Genomic DNA, 17,944 nt, shown 5'->3' on the forward strand with positions numbered 1-17,944 from the left:
ACCGTAAGGTGAGGGTGAGAGGTGGACGATGTGAGAAGCCTTTTTCCCAAATGATGGCCCCGTAATTCAGCAGAGTATGGATGACAACCACAGACTATTCTAGACAGTCCAATGGAACACTAGCAGGCTCGCAACCAGTAGGTGTTGTGAACGACGTGTTCACTGGTGCACTCTAAAAACCCATTAATATGTATTGCGAGTGGACTCTCGAAAATGATACTGTCAATAAAACCCGGCAGAAGCACCTAAATGACTCTACCGGCAGAAGCACCTAATAGAGAGCCTAATAATCCCGACAGATGCGCCTTAAGGACTATTCCGGCAGATGCGCCTTAAGGACTATTCCGGCAGATGCGCCCCATAGAGAATGTCACAATTTTGGCAACTGCGCCCTAGTGACAGAACTAGTAGTTGTGTTTGACAGATGGGTCATTTACAACGATGAAATTCGTACCTATTCCTTAGGATACTCTTTAGGAATAAATGAACGAGAAATAGCTGATTCTTAGGGTAGATCCTAAGGATAAAGAAGATAATGGGGATGGGTAATTGGGTTGATTATTTGATTGTTTAAACATAATAATTATATTATTATGGGTTGAAAACCTTATGTACTCACCAGGTTTCCCAACCTGACCCACTCCAGCTTATTTATATCACAGGTGACGATATGAAGTGACATTACACTGAGAGATTTAAAGAGATGTAGATCACTAGTGTAAATAATTGTAAGTTCTGTTTATGCTTATGTTTCTATATTAACGATGACATCCCAAATGTTTTAAAATGAAATAAATATGTTTCTTCGAAAATGTTTTAATAACGTATTTATCATGTTTTTTTTTCCGGGAACAAATTCCGCAACATTTTTATTAAAAGAAGTACTCTGATTTTTATAAAGCATAAACAAAATCGGTCTTTTATGGCCGTGAAAATGGGGATGTCACAGTTGGTATCAGAGCATTAGTTTAAGCGAACTAGGAATACGGATTTATTTCTAGACTTAAACTTAGAATGCTAAGCGATACTTGTGAGGTGTGAGCACTAGATTATTTTAGGAATTGTGCCTAAAATGTTTTTATGTGCTAAATGCTTGTGCCTGATATGCTGTTATTTGTTCGGATCTATGGTCTGTTGCCGACCGGATTTGGAAACCTTATGTGTTTAGGATTCTAAGCGTTTAACTATGATATTAGAACTAGCATATAAACGTTTCAGAGTGATAAGGATGATTTAAACGTCAATCCTAAGTAAAGGTCTAGATTCACCTTATTTGGTGTATAGATCAAGATGGCAAGAACCCGTAGCGGAAACATGAATGAAAATGGGAACCGAAACCAACCCCCAGTGATTGAGCAAATACCGGTTGTGGAAGCCGCTGCTGAGCCAATAACGATGGCCGGAGTGCAAGCGATGATCCAGGCGATGTTGGATCGTCAAATGGAGGAAACCAGACGTTTGCTCCAACAAAATTGAGAGGAAGCGACCATTCAGATCGAACAGCCCGAGTTAAACGAAGGGCAGACTGAGGAAGGAAACTATAGTGGGGCTGTTGGTCAAGTCAACCCACCAATAGTTCGACAAAACAACCAAGATGACGAAGTTGAGAGGAATGGATGCAAGTACAAGGATTTTCTGACTTGCAAGCCATCGAATTTCACTGGAAAGGAGGATCCGATCGGGGTCATGGATTGAATCTCGGAGATGGAATTAGCTTTCATAACGTGCGATTGCAAGGGAAAACAACAAACCACGTTTGCGGTACGCCAGTTCAGTGGAGGCGCGGTTCGTTGGTGGAATACCTTGAAGAAGACTCAGAGCCCCAATGAGCCCCTGCAACTGACATGGGCTGAAATTCTGGTGCAATTCAAACGTAGGTACTGCTCAGCCCAAAATCTGCTCGAGCTAGAAAACCAATTCCTTACCTTGAAGAAAGGAAGCATGTCTGTTGATGAATACACCAACAAGTTCACAGAGAAGATGGAGTTCGCCTTACGTCTTGTTCCGGATGAGCCGACGAAAGTTGACAAGTATGCAAAAGGACTTCCATGGGAATACGCGGTGCCAGTGCGTCAGGCACCTACTTTGGAGGCAGCTATCTGGGCTGCCAAGTCGGTTGAGGAGATGATCAAGGGAAGAGCCGCCAACAAGACCGAGGTTGGCGAAAAGAGGAAGTTTGAAGGGTCTGCAAAGCCCGATGAGAGAAGCAAGTCCAGTACAAGGAAGTTTAGAGGAGGAGGGAGTGAAGAAAGATGGTGCGAGAAGTGCAAAAAGAAACACTCTGGAAAATGCGGTGAGGAGGTGACTTGTTTCAAGTGTGGGAAGCATGGGCATTATGCCAACGAGTGTAAATTCAAAAAAAGGGTGTGTTACGAATGTAACGAGGAAGGGCACTTCAAGCAAGATTGCCCAAAGAGAGAAGGGGCTACAAAGCCAAATGTGCCGCCAAAGCCAAAGGCAAGAGCATTTCAAATGATCCTTGACGAAGCAGCTGACGATGCAAGGAATCAGGAGTAAGAGATCGAGTTATGAAGAAGCCATATAGATAGTGTCATATGATGTAGCCTATTAGAGGCATAATTTAGGGTGAACTTGAACATGTAATAGTTTCAAGGAATAATAAAAAAACCTTCGTTTTGATATTTGATGTGTTAAGTTGTTATGTGATTTTCTTGTTTGGTGACTTGGAAAGACTGCGGGACAATACTTGGGACGAGTATGAGTAGGTGTGAATGGTAGTAGAGGCCTATACTACCGGAAGCACAGGGCTCACACTTGGATCAGGGAAAGTCACAAGGTTACCAAGAAACTAGTAATTGATTTCGTTTTATTCAAGTGTGTTGTTACCATCGTTTCGATAATGACTAAGAAGATTGTTGATATTCCGACCCTAGTGGTCATATCGAATTGAGTCCGACTACGCTAAGTATGCTATGTGGTTTAGAAAATCAAGATCGATGTAGCGTCCGACTTAAGCCAAACGATTGAAATCAAAGCGATTAATAGAAATATCGCGCTCTTTGTTAAAGAAGTTGGTAGCTAGAAATGCCTAATGTTAAAGTGTGATTATATCACATTAGAACATGAAGGAAGGCATAGTCTGTTTTAGAATTTAACTCTAAAAGACCTGAGTCTAAGCGTTGCAACATACGATGATAGGTCATTAGAATATGACACATCGATCCGTAGTAGTAATTAAAGAACTCATCTCAAGTTCGTATCCAGTAAGGATCGAGATTGTGACTTGAAGGTCATAATTGGGAGTCTAGCCTGAGGTAGAGAGCAGGTGCACGATCGAGTACTCTTACAGTCAATGAGTTTAAGAGATAGACTTGAAGGAATGTAGAAGTTATAATTATTACCTAGGATGAAGAGATGACGTATGGAGTCATTATACGACCCTTTTTCGTTGATGATTCCGGGACGTAATCATCCTAAGGGGGAGATAATTGTAACGCCCGCAAATCCGGGCTAGTCAATTAGAGGCAATAGGGGTCGAAAACGACTTTTCGACAAAAGATTATTTAGAATAAATAATCTTAACCAAGTTGTAGAATATGTCACAAGGTTTCCGTACATATAAAGAACGCCGAAATCCGAGTTATAACGAAGAAGTTATGACCCGTCGAAGTTTCGCGTCGGAATCAACATGACACCGGGAAGCGTAAATAGTGAATTTACGATGGAGCGAGATTTAGCACTAGCGCTCTAAACGAAAGTCGTAGAATATGTTAAACTAAGAACATCGATAAAATGAGCGCCCAAATCTGACTTCGTATGAAGAAGTTATGATTTTTCGAAGTTTCGGATTAGCAGTGTACAACCCGAAATTCGAATGCTAGATCGAGTGATTTTTAGCCGACACGACCTAAAAGAGAATCAAAGATCTCGATAAGAGTAGCGTAACGAGAAAAAGATGGGCGAAAACGGACATCGGATGAAGATGTTATGAGAATTTAACGGACCAATCCTGTCCCGGCCTGTTAATAATATAAAATTTAAAATCGAGTCAAAATTAGACGACAGAGTCTAAACGAAAGTTGTGGAGTACGTTCCCAACTTCGCGCGGATATAAAGAACGTCGAAAACGGAGCACGTATGCGAAAGTTATGGATTTTAGAAGTTGAGGGTGAGATTTGCGAAACTGATGCAAGGATTAATGACGTGGCCTAGCTCCCAGCCATCCGATGAACTCGCTTCGGATGAGTGACACGCAACCCTCGTATTACACCCAGCGTCCGAGCTCGGGTACGCGCCGCGTACGCCTTGCACTCCTCGGTCCAGCTTGATCCACGTCGCCCCGTCCGAAGCTTGCCACCTGTCTGCCTTATCCGAAGCTACGCCCCGCGTAGAGCTTCTGAACGCCCAACGTAGCGAGGTCCTCGCGGCTATAAAACGAGGCCGAGGCTGCCCGCATTTTTCACACCAAAATCCTTTCTCTCTCTAATTTCTTTCTCTCTCTAGCTTCCCAAACCACCCCTAAGCCCTAGGAAAAATACCTAGCACCCTTAGGAAGCCCCGAGGATCCCGGAGTCCCGAGAAAAAGTGTCTTTCGGTTTCGAAACGCTGCTCCAATTAAGTTTCGGTTTTCGATAAAATTCGCTGTAAGTGTGCTACGGTTACGCAAATTTTAATATAGCTTACAAATAATTATAGGAATGTTATTAGGTCCTTAAAATAGTTATTTGGGCTATTATTATGAGTTATATTGAGCGTTATTAACACTTATATAATAATAATAATAGCCAGACTAATTAATTTGTCGCGGTTATCGTTAGACTAAACGCTAGTGGTATTGGTACTAGGTTTTACTGAAGGAAATTGTTCTGAGAGTATCGAAGCGCTGTCCGAGTGCTGAGTCATCACCTTTCAGGTGAGTGCATGGTCCCCTTCAACTTACACATAGATATGAAGTATTTACTACGTGCTATGTGTGCATATTGTCTGTTTACTTGCTGTCTATGCTCGGTGAACGATTTTATACATGTTTTAAATGATTTAAACTGTATATGTATTTTATATCTACGAAAATGTTGGGGTAAGACATGGGTAGATGTAATAGATGAAATATGAGTTGAATGATGAGTTGAGAGATGAAATAGACCGTAAGGTGAGGGTGAGAGGTGGACGATGTGAGAAGCCTTTTTCCCAAATGATGGCCCCGTAATTCAGCAGAGTATGGATGACAACCACAGACTATTCTAGACAATCCAGTGGAACACTAGCAGGCTCGCAACCATATGGGTCATTTACAACGATGAAATTCCTACCTATTCCTTAGGATACTCCTTAGGAATAAATGAATGAGAAATAGCTGATTCTTAGGGTAGATCCTAAGGATAAAGAAGATAATGGGGATGGGTAATTGGGTTGATTATTTGATTGTTTCAACATAATAATTATATTATTGTAGGTTGAAAACCTTATGTACTCACCAGGTTTCCCAACCTGACCCACTCCAGCTTATTTATATCACAGGTGACGATATGAAGTGACATTACACTGAGAGATTTAAAGAGATGTAGATCACTAGTGTAAATAATTGTAAGTTCTTTTTATGCTTATGTTTCTGTATTAGCGATGACATCCCAAACGTTTTAAAATGAAATAGATACGTTTCTTCGAAAATGTTTTAATAACGTATTTATCATGTTTTTTTCTAGGAACAAATTCCGCAACATTTTTATTAAAAGAAGTACTCTGATTTTTATAAAGCATAAACAAAATTGGTCTTTTCTGGCCGTGAAAATGAGGATGTCACATATTTTCACATTGGGCTTTGTTCAGAAGTAAGTTGATCCATTGGGTTGGTTATCTATCCATGTTTGATAGTTGGTTAACTCGTTTATTGTCTTCAGTTGAAATTGTTCGAAGGTTTTGAGTTGTATCGGTTGAAGGTTTGTGCGGTGCGTATCGCGTGTGTACTGTAGGTTGTTTAGTCATGGGATTTTTGTTTCCCGCAAGCTCGGGTTGGTGGTTGTCTTGGATAGTGAAAATGTGATACTGCAGCGTCATTGATCAAGGGTGACATTGGGACTACACAAAGTTTAATTCGTGATGTCATATCTAAGGGTTTTGTTGTAACACCCACCCAATCAGGTATTTCCCTTTCTGGACCCAAAGTATCATTTATTGCAAAATAGGTCGTTAGGCCCTGCGTACTTAGGGCGTACGCTGGGCATAAGCCTTTAAAAAGGTGACATAGATGCATGCGAGTACACAGGGTGTGCTCATGGGTACATAGGGCGTACTCGTCAGATGAACAACCCAAATTTTTAGGGTTTGAGCCCTATATAAGGTCATTATCTGCCTTGAGACCCTCCCACCTTCAGCCTCCATTCTCCCATTCGACTCCTTGCAAACCCTAACGATCATTTGTGAAGTATTGAGCTCATTTTGGTGTTTGGTGTTCATCTTTGAAGGAGGGAAGTGATTGGAAAGCTAGTGAGAAGTTTCAAGCCTTGTGTATATGAGTTTTTCACCTTTCAAAGAACCTCTAGAAGGTATAAAGTTTTGAACTTGATGAATGTTTCACAAGATCTTGCTAGATCATGAGTTATTGTACATTTTGGTCCCTTAATCTTGGTATATATGAGTATGGCCTAATCTAGACCAAATGAGTTGTCCTTTTAGATGTTTTTGAGTGTTTGTAGTCATAAAAATGTGATCTTGGTCCCTTTCTCCCATCCATGCAAGAGTTATGAAGCTTGGGTCTTGGGTAGTAAGTTAGGGTTTGGATTTTGGAGCACTTCTAGTAAGGCAAAGTCAGAAAGTTGGAAACTCTATGATTTGGGAGATTATTTGGGACGAAATATGAGTTCGGACGTGAGGTGTTAATGGAATAAGCACTTTTTGAGGAGAGTGAAAGTTGGTCGAGTACACAGGGCGTACCCAGTGGTTTGAAACGTGTACTAGGTGAAGGCCCCATAACCAGGAGAGGACTGCACTACACCATTCGTAATGATTGAGTACACAAGGCGTACTCAGCCCGTGTTGACTCTTTGACTTTTGACTTTGACCCTTGACCATGGATTTGACCAAGTTTGACTTAAGGGCACTTTGGGTAATTTGAATAGTAGTTTGAGATTTGGTCCCTGTTTATTGTATAGGTGACCGGTAGAGACAACATTTGGAGCGGTGATATGTTCAACTATTTTTCAGACTGTGAGGTGAGTTTCCTCACTGTACTTATGGGTCGAAGGCACCAATGTCGACCTACTAGGTTTTGTATCCTTATTTAGGATGTTGCTATGCTATAGTGATTTGTTATGATCTGTATGAAAACCTGTTTTCTATTATATGTTTTATCTATTGCATATGACATATTGCAGTTGAGTTGAAGAAATACTGCTCTGTACAGAAGCTAACGAACCCAGGAGCAAACCACCATGAGCTGTGGGCTAGATTGGCAAGCCATACTTATGCTATGGGCTCAGGAGCAAGCCAAACATAAGCTAAGGGTCGGAAAGGAAAGCCAGACTTATGCCGTGGGATTGGAAGCAATCCACACATGAGTTGTGGTTCGGGAGGGCAATCCAGACTGATGCTGTGGGCTCTGGGGTAATCCAGTCCGATGGATGTGGGCCTAATATGCATGGCATTATATGATGTGTGGGGGTATTTTAGGGGAAACTCACTAAGATTTGGCTTACAATTTGATTTTATGGTTTCAGGTACTTTAGAGGGAAGGGACAAGGAGAAGGCTTGATCGTGCACACCATCTTGGACTTTTATATGATTAATGATTTTGGGATACTCTAATACGTGGTTGTAACTTTTGGAAACTTTATTGTAAAACTTATGGATTTGAAATGGTTTTGAAATATAAAATTTTTTTCCTCAAATTTGGGATGTTACAAGTTGGTATCAGAGCCCTGGTTTGAGTGAATTGGATGAACATTCATGTGAATCCAGACTCAAACTAAGGATCTCAAATTATTCTCAACTTATTTTCAAAAAGTAACCAAGGAAGGATGCGATGTGTACGATCAGCCGGAGCAAGAAAGTATTCCCCAAGATACCAACATTTTTATTTGTTTATGATGATTATGATAGAATTATGCTAGTTGTAGGGTAGGGATCTTCAGGAATTGCATGATAGAATTTCCTGAGTTATGATGCCTGATAGCTTAGGAAAATTTCTTGTATGCTAGATGAAATTGACATCGTTACCGTCATTGCTTAGTGTATGTATCATAGTTGTATATAACTAAGATTTTATAGCCTAAGAATGTTTGATTTAGCCTTATTTCCTGTTCCTTGTCTGGTTGTGGGCTTAAGGTAGAATCAAGTATTCGACTGTCTATAGAATCCAACGTTATGTATGATTAGCATGCATGAGTGGCTGTAGAGTTGGTTGAAGTTTCATGAGTGAGTGTGGTTGTAGTAGGCCAACTTGAATGTAACATCCCAAATATCAAGGTGAAATTTTCATTTTTCAAAAACAACAAAAAACATAATTTTGTTACAAAACATAGTTTCCAAAGTGTGAAAAATCACAAATTAGAGTATCCCAAGAACAAATTTCATAAAAACTGAAGGATGTGCACAATCAAGCCTTGCCTTTCCCCAATCATCTAATGTACCTGAAACCATAATATCAAACTGTAAGCACAAATCTTAGTGAGTTTCCCCAAATACCACACAACATAACATATACAAATAATACATATTAGGCCCACAACCTCCCAGTTGGATTACCCCTGGCCCACAACCTTTCGGTTCGATTGCCTTAGCTCACAACCTCACAGTTGGATTGCCCTGGACCACAACCTCACAATTGGATTGCCCCTTATCGCCCATAACCTCACGGTTGGATTGCCACCAACGCAAAACCTTTAAATTGGATATCCCAAGTTTGTTGACTGGCAGCACAAAGTAGTACAGTCTCAACTTAATCACACTATGTCGACATGTACAACAGATAAAACACATAACAACAACCAGATAATCATGTAGATCTTAACAGATCACTACAAAATAACAACATTCTAAAAGAATACACAATTTACTGGGACAAAATTGGTGCTTCTACCCACAAGTACAGTGATGAAAACTCACCTCTCAATCCGAAATGTAGCTTAACAGATCACAACTCCAACTGTTGACTCTACCAGTCATCTATACAACAAACAATGACCTGGTCTCAAAGTACTGCTCAAAATACCCAAAATGCCCCTAAGCCAAAAAATTTGGTCAAACTCTTGGTCAAAGGTTAAATTCAGCAAGACAGAAAGTCAAAGAATGTCAAACTGTCTGAGTACGCCCAACTTACTCAACCTCTACGCTGAGCATAGTCGATACTTAGCCAAAAACACTAGAATCTAACCTAGTACGCGCAACGTACCCTTTGGTATGCCCAACATACTTTGTATGAATTGTACTCTCCTCATTAAGTGCTTAATTCTCAAGGACTTTTCATCCAAACTCAGATATAGCCCCAAAACATTGTCTTAAGTTGTAAAGTTTCCACCTTTATGATGTTTCATGGCTAGAAAAGGTCAAAAAGCTAAAACCCTAACTTAATAATCCATTAAGACATTCCTAACTCTTGCATGGAGGGGATAGAAGGAACAAAATCACATTTTATGGTGCCTAATAGCTCCATAATGGATACATTTTCCAACTTTATACATTAGGATGGTCCAAACAACAAAGATTTAGTCTGTAAGTCTCAAAGGGACCAAAAATGCATCTTTCTCAACTTAATCCACTAAGTCCAAGTGTCCAACCTTTAGATGTGAATCAATATGATTTTTACTCACAAAGGTCCATAAATGATGTAATCTTGTTGGATTTATGCTTGAATCCTTCTTCCATACACTTTGCCATCACCTTGTTCTTCAAGATTCCACCTTCTAATGGAGAAATAACCTCATAAATGATGTTAAGGCTCAAAATAAGTGTGAGGAGGCTAGGGTGTAACGACGTGAATTTTCAATAAAATATTCATTTTCCAACACAATAAAACTCATTTCATAATTCTCAAAATCACGTATGTCTCAAATGTCAACAAGTAAAACACAATTCTAGAATCATAAAAACAATCTCTCGCCAGTGTGTACAATCATGCTGGTGCCTTGCTGCGATCCTCGGAACTACCTGAAACACATAACACATAACACGGTAAGCATAAAGCTTAGTGAATTCCCCAAAATACCACACACACCATATTAGCCACTTGAGGCTATAACTCAATAAGACCCTCCGGTCAATGTGTCTCAGTGGGACCCTCCGGTCCCACAACTCAGATGGACCCTCTGGTCCTTCAGCTTAGCAGCTCAATATAATACACAGTAAACATATCACATAACAAATGGCAGGATAACTCAATATACAGCTCATTCACATAAGACCCTCTGGTCACACATCAAATTACCACTCAAGGTAAGTATAGTGAGAAGACTCACCTCGTAAGCTAGCAAAAGAAAACCTCGAACTCGGAATCTCGAACTCTGCCCACCAGTCCAGCCTCTGCCTAGCATATAATAATTATCCCTAATCAATATTGGCTCTCAAGAACTAGACTAACCCTTTTACACTCACAAAAGGGTGAAAAGACCATTTTACCCCTCCATAGGCTTAATAGTCCACACTTTTGACCAAACCCTAAAAGTCAACAAATATCAACGGCCGGGAGTACACTACGCGTACTCGATCTCTACGCTGTGTGTACTCAGCTGCCATGCAGGCATCGGGGATGCTCGAACCCTACACCGAGCATACAGGGTTTACGCCCAACGTACGCCCCAGTTCCACTCTTCTCACATTTTTGGTCTGAACCAGTTAAGACATAGGCTCATATCTTAGATCTGGACTCTCTAATGTCTCTTAATCCATGACGTCCGTGACATTAAGCCTTTGCATGGCTGATTGGGTGTCTAACACTCAAAACATCCATCATCTTTTCTCATGAAGCTCATATCTCATGCATGGCTTACTCCTAACGTCCAAGATTGGATTTTTATCACTCAAGTCCACAACATACACTGAAAAGGGGTAGATCAAGGTCTTTGGAGTTCATTATCACATAAAGTCTCCATCTTTTAGGACAAAACCCTAAAATACTCCATGAAAATGCACAAAACAAAATAATGAGAAAGCTTGGAGCTTTATACCTCTATGTGAAGCTTTCCTCACTGCTAAGCTCAGATCCAAAAGCATGCACTCTCACTCTTCTTCTCCAAAGCTCCTTCTCCTCTTCAAGATCACAATAATATGCTCACAAGCTCTCCAATGCACTCTCCACCTAAGAAGACGAATATTTAGGGTTAGGAAGGTTTGGAGTCTGGGAATGGTGGCCAGGAATGAGGCCATCACTTCCTTTATATAGGGCCACACCTCAAATTAGGGTTTCCATTCTGGGCCTAATACACCCAGTGTACCCTCCGGTACGCCCAACGTACTAGGTGGCCTCCGCGTCAAAAGCACGCACATGAGTACGCTGAGCATACACTCTAGTATGCCCCACATACCCATTAATCACTTTTTCTCTACCAAGGGCCAAATGAATCAAATGTTCAATAGACTAAGGTTCACAAGGAATACCTGGACTTGGGGTGTTACATAGGGTTTCGAGTTAGAGGCTCAAAAGGGTGGAGGCTCATGCTAGGAAGGACCCCAAGGGGTTAGAGACCTTAAATAGTGCTCAAAACAAGAGGTAGCAATGGGTCGACCTGGGTGGGGTTCGGGTTCAACCCATTTAATAATTGGGTTGAAAATTTCAACCCAACCCAACCTGTTAATTTAAATGGGTTGATATTTCCAATCCAACCCAACCTTTAGATAAATGGGTTGTCACCGGGTTGACCTGTTTTAGTAGTTCCCGACCCAACCTATTAAATAAATGGGTTAAACTTGAGTTAACCCATTTAAAATCAATTAAATAAATGATATAATTAAATACTATACCACTTAAATTATAAAACGTAAATAAAACTTCATAATTATGACCAAAGCACAATACTAATCCGCGTCCAAAGCACGCACATGAGTACGCTGAGCATACACTCTAGTATGCCCTGCGTACCTATTAATCACTTTTTCTCTACCAAGGGCCAAATGAATCAAATGTTCAATAGACTAAGGTTCACAAGGAATACCTGGACTTGGGGTGTTACACAGGGTTTCGAGTTAGAGGCTCAAAAGGGTGGAGGCTCATGATAGGAAGGACCCCCAAGGGGTTAGAGACCTTAAATAGTGCTCAAAACAAGAGGTAGCAATGGGTCGACCTGGGTGGGGTTCGGGTTCAACCCATTTAATAATTGGGTTGAAAATTTCAACCCAAACCAACCTTTTAATTTAAATGGGTTGATATTTCCAACCCAACCCAACCTTTAGATAAATGGGTTGCCACCGGGTTGACCTGTTTTAGTAGTTCCCGACCCAACCTATTAAATAAATGGGTTAAACTTGATTTAACCCATTTAAAATCAATTAAATAAATTATATAATTAAATACTGTACCACTTAAATTATAAAACGTAAATAAAACTTCATAATTATGACAAAAGCACAATACTAATTCATATATACAAATAAATTGTTCAAATAACATTAAAAATGTTTAGTTTCATAGTGTTTTTGGAGAGTATATATATATATATATATATATATATATATATATATATATATATATATATATATATATATATATATATATGTATATATTAAAGTAAAATGGGTTGACGGGTTGAAAACGAGTTCATAATTTTTACCCAACCCAACCTATTTAATTAAATGGGTTAGACAGGTTGACCCATTTACGTTAAATGCGTTGAAAATCTCAACCCAACCCGCTAATTTTGGGTTGGGTCGATTTTTGTCAGCTCTACTAAAAACCAAGAAATTAGGGTTTTAAATTTGCGGCAGTACGCCCAGCGTACCATAAATTATGCCCAACATAACACCCTAAAAACACGTTCCTTTAGCCTAGTACGCCCAACGTGCTACCTAGTGTATGTCCAACGTATTGCAAGACTCCCCTTTATAGCTTAACTTAAAACAACCATAACTTCTTTGTTTCTACTCCGTGTTCAGTGTTCTTTATATGCACAGAAATGTAATGAAGAGCCCTAAAACCCTATCTAATTAATTTTAACTCAAAACATACTGAAATAAAATCCTTATTCCAAGAAATAATTCTGAAACACCACTTTTCCCGTTTTACCCTTTGACTCCAAAACACAAACTAAGGGCTTGGATTGCATAAACAATATTATCAACATCCAATATGGTCTAAAACCTATTACCTTGAATCCCAAATCCTTTACTTGATCCATTTATTGTCTATAATACCTAAATAAGAAACTTCTCGAAACAGGATGTTACAATTCTCCCCCACTTAAACTGGATTTCGTCCTCAAAATCTGTCTTGGTTAGGATCTCTGAAATAACGTCAACATATTACATAAGCTCCCTCTAACCACCTTGACACGAAGCCATCTTATAAAGAAACTTGAGAGACCACTTGGGAACCCACAACTATTAACGAACAACCCAATAACTTGAAAACGCTCAACCCCCAAATTTCCCTTCTCTCCCTAACTGCATGACCCCACTTCTAGAGAAAACCACTTAAACAAGAACTCTCAGTACTACAATTACTAACCAAATCTAATAATACATTCCCCGAAACCAGGAACCCGCCAGTCTAAACTTCCAAAACCATACCCTAGGGTTGATGATCATCCAACTGTCGCACCTGCCCCCAGTTCCTTGACTAGGAAAACCACCCAACCATGCAGAAAGAATACTCAAAACATCTTGATCATGAATTTCACCAAATTCCAAATTCCGGAAATTATGCCCGAAAACCTTATATACACACTTGACTTCCTGACAAGTTATCACCGAACTGCTACTCCCACGAGTATAAAGATGGTCAATCCAAGAATATCACGTTGTATCCAAATCCCTCATCAGATCGAGTGTATCCCCACCTGTAAAAACACTCGAGACATTTACGACGAACTTCATGATTTGAGATTTCAGAACTAATACTAGACATTGGTAACCAAAATCCTAATAATCACCCCGCAAGAAAATGAGGTTCATAATGCAATCACTCTACTCTAGACTTCTGATGCATAACTATTATGCCCATTAACCTTTTTCTACCTACATGATCCTAACCAGCTGGTCATTGAGTCTCCTGACTCCCAACAATGCACGAACACCCAAACATGCCAAGAAGACTAACGATATGAGACCTAAGAGCCTCAATCAAATAACTACCAGGTCCCACCAATAGGAATCATACAACCACTGATTCGCGATACATCGTGACATGTTCTAAACACTAAATGATAAGTTTAGGGTACTATTCCGATCTTGCCGTCATCCTATAAATGGCCCGAAGACTCACAACCAGCACCACATGGTCCTAAAGATACCTAACTATCAATCCACCAACTTGCTGGAACCCAATCAACATCCCTCTCAATGCTAACCGAACACAAATATGGGTCATACCCTTCTATCATGCATAATTCCTTTCATAGTACAGGATTCTACCAATGCAAAATCAGACAAATACATGGTCGCACACAACCAGAGAATGAGATAGGCAGTTGCACTCTTGTTTCAATTCAAGGCTACAACCAATTAAGATCTACCATTCCAATAGCTCGAGCCTAGTGTTCTCATGATATCTTACTTAACCTACATATATCCCCAAGGGAAACACATAACTAACCCTATATTTACTGCACTCCTCCTTCCTCAAAACCTTACCTATAGGGTGTCGTACCAGTAGATCCAACCGAAATGACGAACCTCAACCACTAACAGAAACATCCTCATGAATAACCTAAAATAAGATCCCACACCTTGATTGAAACCGAACAGATCATATAAATATACAAGTAGCTCGATAAAACTTCCAAAATTATCAGAAATGCTGCCAAAACCCTGGTTGGGTCAATCCAGATACCAAACCCGGCGACGTGATATGCCAAAATTGGATTCTGTGCACATCCAAAGCACACCTGAAAAGTAAACAACACTGCCCCAATATCCGATCTCCCAATAACCAAGGACATCTACCAAACTCGAGCCTACTATGAATAATAATTCCACCACTAAACATTGAGGGTACCCATACCTAGAAACCAAAATGTAAAATGTATAAATTTTGACAATAAGTTGATGCATCCATTAAACTCGAACTGATATAACTCGAAACTTACGAAGAACCTTTGCTATTGACGATGGAGGGAAAGACCAACGACTGAGAGTGCATTGAAAACTAATACACTGATCCAATACACTACTGGAGAAAGCCCATTAGGAACTAAACATACCAAACTTTGAATTGACTGACCGATCAACAACTGCCCATCTTAAACTATAGATATCAATCTATACAACAACCTGACAAATCCTTCAACAATCGATACTCAACCCGAGCGACCCAAATACCTCTTGAATCGATCCTATATCTGAAGCATATGGGACACGATTCATGATGTCTCACATAAATACATGATACTAGACCAGTCTTTTTTACTATAATATTTCTATTTCTATTTTCCATGTTCTCATAATTCAGATTATGAAAAGGGATGCCGTAATCATAATCGAATTTTAGAATGCAAATAATGTAATCATGGCTAAATTCGATCAAAATCTCACAATCTAAGCTATTTAGAATTTGAAATGAAGTATAATTTCCTCTCCCTTAATTATAGCAAAACATCCTTTTCAACCCCTGCAACTTCACGAATTGAAACTCTTGTTTTCTATAATTAACATTTCTAACTTGCAACACTTATCATAATTATCATGCTCCCACTAATATGATGATTATTAGCATAACACTCATGCTCCAACTAGCTTTGACATGTGTCCAGAAATCAGTTGGACGTCTAGAAATCAATACTTTATTGACTTTCTTACGAAAGTTCAGACTTCTGATACAAAATACTTTGATAAAACTTTATCAAAATCATACACCTTTCCTTAGATAGCACACATGTGCGTCTAAAAAATTTCAGAACTATGAAAAGGGATGTCGTAATCATAGTCTCAATTATTTAGACCTTTTCCATTTCCCACAAGTCCAGGTTAGTGTGTTGGTTAACCACACACGCTCCACTAACGAATTTGAGAATGTAAATATCACAATTTCTATCTACTTAAAATCTACTTAGTGAAAGCATTTCCTTACCATCATTTTCATGAATCGGAGAGAAACCTTATGACACTTAGATTTTATGGTGTATGTGTTCCTATCCATGTGAATTTCTCAAACCATAATCAGAAGACAAGGTTAGTGACAAATCCAAACTCATATGGACCAAACTTGTGCAATCTTAACTTCTTGCCACTTGGCAGCACAAGGGCCTACCACATCTTCCAAGTTGTTATGCAACCAATGCAAAACCAACTTTAACTGGAATGGGAACAAAAATAGGAATATGTGAACACGATAGGTTATAAATCTAAAGTCGTGTGCTAGTGATAAACTACAAGTTTTATTCTTGATTAGATCTTGAAACTCTTTCAGGATCTTTTAGACCCCCACTGTCCTCTTGACATATAAGACTCTCTTGCCAAGAACCATTCCTTGACAAACAAATGTTCATGGGATAGTGCAAATTCTTATCAAGACAAACACTTCACAAAATTGGCCTTAGTTGGTCTTTGTTTTATCCAAAACATCACAACTTACCAATTTTAAATGTACAAGAGTAGGACACCTTTTACTCTTACATTTGACTAGTGTTAATAAACCTTTTTTAAGATGTTTCACTCAAGTTACAATGTTGGAGTATGACTCTAAGACTTGTTTAGGAACGAAGTATGACTCATCTTCTTTATTTAACCATTTCAACAATTGATGATTCCTCTCCTTATCCATGGGAATGCACTAAGATGTCCTTACAGGACCAATTGTGATATGGTTTCTTAATCATTAAGATGATCACAAAACATGATACTAAAGTACTCTCCCATCTTTTTAGATTGAGAAACTTTTATTTTTCTGCCTAATTTGATTCTTCTCATTCGTTCTTCCATACATTGAAGCTTTTGCAATGTTTAAGAATTATACTTAAACTTGTAAGTATAACCATATTTACTAAACCTTAGTAAATCATGACAAATAGTCTTATCGATCTTTGTGGTGGACTTGACCAGTGCACAAGAATGTGTACTTGATCCCTTAGTCCTTCACTTGACTCACATATACATGTAAACAAGGAATTAGCCTTAATTTTCCAAAGATGAAAATTCTCATTCATCATACAACTTGCATGATTCCAAGTTTCTACCCAAACATGGGTGATGAGAATCTTTCCTTATTTAGTAAATTATGACACTACCACAGACGAAAGAATCAAATCCATTTTCCAATATTGCTATCAATGGAAACATATAAACAACAATTTCTCACAAATGCCACTGTAAGGATATTTTAAAATAAATAAAATCAAAAACTTTTCTTTTATTTTAAAACTTTGCGGAAAAACTTATCCTTACATTGAAAATGCATGTGAAAAACTATGTTGTTATGTATTCCTAAGCAATCTATCACAACTCTTTAAGTAACAACTCAAAATTCTGATCACCGAACCATGCGACCGAAATCCATCTTTACGATCAGAATCATCATATTCTTCCTTTAAGCTTCCTCTTCACTGTGATTCTTAAAACATCAAAATGTGATCTACTCACATCATGTAATAAGAATCTCCAAATAGGAACTTAATAGAGTTAGATAGTGGACTTTACCTGAAGTAGAGTCAAACCTTTTGACTTTATCAACCTTCTGATCTTTCTGGAAGCTTCACAACCAATGCCCCTTCCTTTGGCAACAGAAACATATGGATTCTTTGGGAATGGTACACGGGACTATCTCAGACTTAGCCTTTCTCTTTACCATTTGGTCAACCGAGTTGACTATGGCCGATCCTTTTCCATTGGGAAGAGAAAGCTTTTTTGG

This window comes from Lactuca serriola, chromosome 6 (genome assembly GCF_051521515.1).
Source record: "Lactuca serriola cultivar US96UC23 chromosome 6, Lser_US96UC23_V15, whole genome shotgun sequence".
Lineage (NCBI taxonomy): Eukaryota > Viridiplantae > Streptophyta > Magnoliopsida > Asterales > Asteraceae > Lactuca > Lactuca serriola.